A 5,000-nucleotide genomic window follows, 5' to 3' on the forward strand; every position below is an offset into this window, starting at 1 on the left:
AACAGGTGACGTGGCGAGAGGCGAGGGCGCCGGGGCAGCTGGAACCAGCGTTTGTGTTGTTGAACTAAATGAAGAGTAGCAGCGAGGGGAGCGCAGACAGAGAGGGTCCATGTTTTAAAGATGTCACAGGACGAGTGATGAAAGCTGCGTATAATGAGGCTGAGAGACCTTGTTCTTACCTCCAGAGAGCACAGAGCTTCAGAGCCTGGCACAGACGTGCAAATGTTCAGGCCCTGACGAGGGACCTGGTGGCCTGCCATCACAAACACACACTCACTCATCGATAGTCGGGAATCTGGCCAGAAGACGAGTTGAAGGAGATTCTGGTTGATTGTAACTCGGCTCTCCGACAGACAGAAGAACATTGGACTGAGCGGCAAGATGCTTCCATGTTTCACTGTATCTACTGTACGTCTCTTTGATCGCTGCGTTCGCAAGACCCAAGGTTAGAATCTGTCCTCCGGCTGGTTCGCATGATAACGTCTGCAGGAGCAAAGAAGAGCAAACAGTTGTGTTGTTTTCACGTGTGGAGGTCAAACTGATTTACAACGAAAAAAGGATATTTCCACAAAGCAGTTCTGCAGTTTTAAAAGTGTTTGTTACAGATGGACGCATAACAAAGTATCTTTATATTAATCTCCTCTAATCTCTTTGCTGAATAAAATATTATGACTACGGCCAAAACTATGGAAATAATTATTTCAAATTTTAATTATTTACCAGTTTGTGAAATATGACAGTGCCTCCGGAGGGGGAGGAGCTTTGAGAGGCTCGATTTTAAAGGGATATATCAGATTATATATATGTATATACAGTATATATAGATAGATGTATGTTGTAGCCGTCTGCAGGTCGGATCTTGGTTGAGTGTTTACGGTAAATGTCCGGCGACGTGAGAGGACGCTGCTTTTAAAGATGTGAGCGTGGACGTGTGATGAAAGCGCAGGATAACGAGGTGAAAAGAGCTCCGGGTAGAAAAGGTGTGAACCAGAGTGACGGGCCACTTTTGAAATGTAAATACAGTCGGTGATGTGCTGGCAGTTCTTCTCTGTAATGAAGAGATTCATTGTTCATAAGAGAATATTGATGAAGGGCAGTTTCACATGTTTCTTCAATATTTGAACAAAGCTGGGAGGCAGTTCCCAGGATGCATCAGCGGCCACATCAGCAGTTCTGTATATATGTTATATCTTTATTCATATTTATTGTGATGTTAAACTGAAGCGAGTCAAATAATCACTTTCTGTCCACGGTCTTTGGCCGATTGCCAAAGTAAAAAACTCCAATACGATATATAAAAGAGAAGAAAAGAAACGTGAATCGTTCCTTTATTTTTGATTCTGTAAAATTTAAGATTTCATATCGCAAACATAAATGCTGATACCGATTTGTCTGTGAAAGGCTCCTATTGTCTGATCTGTCAATCAACAAATCTGTCGAGCTATAATTTTTCTATTTTTCTTACTTTCAATGTTCTGCTCAAGTCAAAAATCGGAACATTTCTAAAATAGTTGACGGACTGAATTTGATGTTGATGTTTTAAGTATCTGATCTGTGCAGACAGGAAGTTACTGACTTGTAAACTTTGTTTTCATGGAACTTTTCTGGCCGTGATTCAGGAACAGAAACAGAGATTACGAACATATTTCCTGCGGCTTCACTTCCTGGCGGAGACGATAATTCCAGTTGTACATGGATGTAGTTACTCTGACCCGAAAGCCGACCTCACTTCACCTTCGACCCTGTCGTATATATTTATATTTTGTAAATATATAAATGTCCGTTCTCAATATCAGCTGCTGAGTTTTTAATCTCCTCATACCTAAAATAAAAACATGCCTCCATAACTCTTCCTCCATATCAGCTTCCGTGGACCAGCCTCGCATTTTAATCTTAAATAAACAATGAGCTGCGATCCGTCGCCACCCGCTCCCGTCCCGACCAATCAGATACCGCCGCTAAAAACCACAAGCGTCTGCCACGGCGTGGAGACAGAGCAATTACTTATGGCAGTAATATGCATTATTATTCCAGTTGCCGGCTGCTGATAAGTGAATATGCAGCAGATGAGACACGGTCCTTGAACCTGAGAGCTTATTCCCAAACAGGAAGAGCCCAGGATTCTAATATACGGTTCCACTTTTACTGTCGGCGCATGGTTTACTGTCGGCTGCACACTTCCCGTCACCTAAGTCATGCCCACCTCTGAGCCCGTATAACAGCCCGCCCTGTTTTATATTCCCGTCCCGCGTTATTTATTTGGAACAATTTCCTCTCCATCACAGCACACGGCTAATGCCGAGATTTTAATATGTTATTTACACATAAAAAACAAGCTATTTACAGCGGCAGGGAGGAAAATGAATGGGCGCCGGCGCCGCTCTGCGATCTGTTATATCACAGTTTAACAATCTGGATTGCTAATAGAACCATTTATCATGGAGCGGCCATTTGTTTTACGTGAGCGGCCCGGGTCCCGTTTCCCAGAGGCCTATGGAAATGGGGGAGCGTGTATAATGAAGCTCGAGTGAGAGTCACTTTGTTTAAAAGTGGAGGCGCCGCGCTCGCGGTCCATTAGGATGGACCCAGGTGCTCCTCCACCCGTCCATCCCGGGCCAGCTCACACTTCGCCTCTCCTCTTTGGAATAAAGGAACTTTAGTTTTTAAAGTAAAATACAACTCTGGCACGGCGACTTCTGGACACATGCTTGGTGTCATTTAGCAGGAATTGGCGGCGGCGGCGGCGGCAGCAGGTTTTTCTGGCCTCCCCTCCCCCTCCTCCCCCTCCTCCCCTGGCCGGGCCCGGGGCTCCGCTGCCCAGTTAATAGATTCAAATGAGCGCCTGTATTTCCTGTGACAGCTCACATCTGTCTGCTCACGCAGGGGCCGGGGCCCCGGCGCTCAGATTTACTGCGTCTCGGGGACCTTGATGATTTTAAATCCGCTCGTAATAACCGAAGGTATTTAAGGGTGAAAATATCGGGAGGGAGATTCATGGAACTGACAAAGAATCCTCCAACTGTTATTGATGCACGTGTCAACTCCCAGACTCGACCCTCGGAGGATTCGAGTCGGCCTTTATCAGGAATATCAGGATGAAAACGTCCTGGTGTTTATATACGTATCGGTTCAGAGACGCTCGCGACAGTGGGAATCTGATTTTCGTCAGATTGGATAAATTTAGAGTTATTGCCTTTCCACAAATCCATTCTTTTACTTTTTTCATAGTCCAGGAAACAGATCACAGATAAACGTGGTTCTCATTGACCAATCCCTGCGAGGGATGAGCTGAAAAGGTCCAGGTCCATTCAGTTCATCGCTCTGGAGCTTTCGGTTTTCAACCACATGACCTCTTCTCGAGCGTGTCGCTCAGGAGATCCAGGTTCAAAGGTCGTCCGTGACCCCGGAAACAATCCCACCACGAGGTCCATTGACTTGATAGTCTCAAGCTTTCAATCATGATCTTCAAGCAGCAGCAGCTGAACTTTGACCCTCCACTTTTAAGCCAGTACGGAGGCGAAGTGCAGAGAAGAGGGGACATGTGAGTTTCCTGGACAACATGGTGAAGTCTGTTCTCATCCAGACTGAGGCTTCGTGGCCTTTACACCCGACACTGACGCACAGTTCCTTCTCTCTCCTCTCTCCGCCTGCGTCTGTAAACTAGGCCACAGGAAGCGACTGGGTGCCGCTTAATGATTTGATGAACTGGCTTTGGTGGCTCCTGACATACATCTTGCCCAGAGTGAGTGTGTCGTCTTGCGAAGGGAGATTGATGCGTCGGCTCCTCGCGCAGTCGCGCAGGTTCGTCCTGCGGAGGCTGCTGGTCCGCGGGGACGGAGCCTAAGTGCTCGGCACCTCCTCGGGGTGGGGGGCGGAGGGGAGGGAGGGGAACAGGCTCTGTATTCGGTCGTATATCTCTGTTGACACGTGAATGTGAGAACATTGTTCAGGAAAAGGAAGACGATCCTTTTTACTTTCCCTCCTCTGAAGTGATGTATTTCTAAAAGACTGGATGTTCATTAATAAATCAAAATAGCAGCATCAATTTTGTTTAAAAAAACAAAAGAAGCTGTAATTACACCATTAGTAAGTTTAATAATTTTATTGGTTATTGGTGAATGTTTATTGACATTAGAAAATGTCCTAATCAATATTGGAAAATTGAAATAATATCATCCAGCTGATTCTTATATTTCTTCAGATTAAATATGTTTAAATAAATGATGTTACAACAAATTCAAATATAATAATAATACTAATATGCAGGATGTGTGGAGGAGGCATGGAGGGAAGATAAAAAGGAGATAATGAAGGGTGTGTTGGACACATGTATTTTAAGGCATGATTTTCATTTAAATGAATCTGGGATTAAAAAAGCCAAGGTTAGTCTGTGAACTACGATATTCACATGATCACCAGGACTAAACCTCAGTGATCAATGAGAGGACGTTCCAGCGTTTAGAGAATGAATTCCCTGAAAGTACCGAGCCGTCTTCAAAGTGCTCTGGATGAAAGTGCGTGAGGATCTGTGGACCGGGCGAGATGAATGGGCACGAGGGCCCGGCTGTGTAAATAGTGTTTTAAGAGAGGTGTGTTGGTGATAAGGACGGATTCCTTTATCGCGCCGGCGGACAGAGAGTAATTGATGCTGGCTGGATGCGCAGGGCCGACCGCCGCCAACCGGCGAGCTGCACGGGGAGCTCAGGGGGTCAGGCCCGCTGGCAGAGAAGAATGTGTCCGAGGAAAAGACCCAGGGTCCAAACTCCTGCTCCAAAAGGACGGCCACTAATCTTCCTGAGAGGAGGAGGAGGAGGAGGAGGAGGAGGAGGAGGAGGAGGAGGAGGCGAGGGGCTGAGCCCCAGAGAAGCACCACAGTTTATGATTCAGCAGAAGACACAAGGCTCAGATTATTCACTATGTTGTTTTATAATCACTGATGAGAACTGGAACATTATAACAGATACATTATTGCAGTGACACTCTTTTTACCACATTATTAT

The 5,000-nt window shown here is 45.8% G+C and overlaps 1 protein-coding gene across 1 annotated transcript in view; it reads left to right on the forward strand.

Annotated features, from left to right (window-relative positions):
- Positions 1–5,000, forward strand: part of LOC118316726 (zinc finger protein GLI2-like) — a 55,899-nt gene that overhangs the window by 11,769 nt on the left and 39,130 nt on the right. The gene's annotated exons all lie outside the window — the stretch shown is intronic.

This window comes from Scophthalmus maximus, chromosome 1, assembly GCF_022379125.1.
Source record: "Scophthalmus maximus strain ysfricsl-2021 chromosome 1, ASM2237912v1, whole genome shotgun sequence".
Taxonomy (NCBI): Eukaryota; Metazoa; Chordata; class Actinopteri; order Pleuronectiformes; family Scophthalmidae; genus Scophthalmus; species Scophthalmus maximus.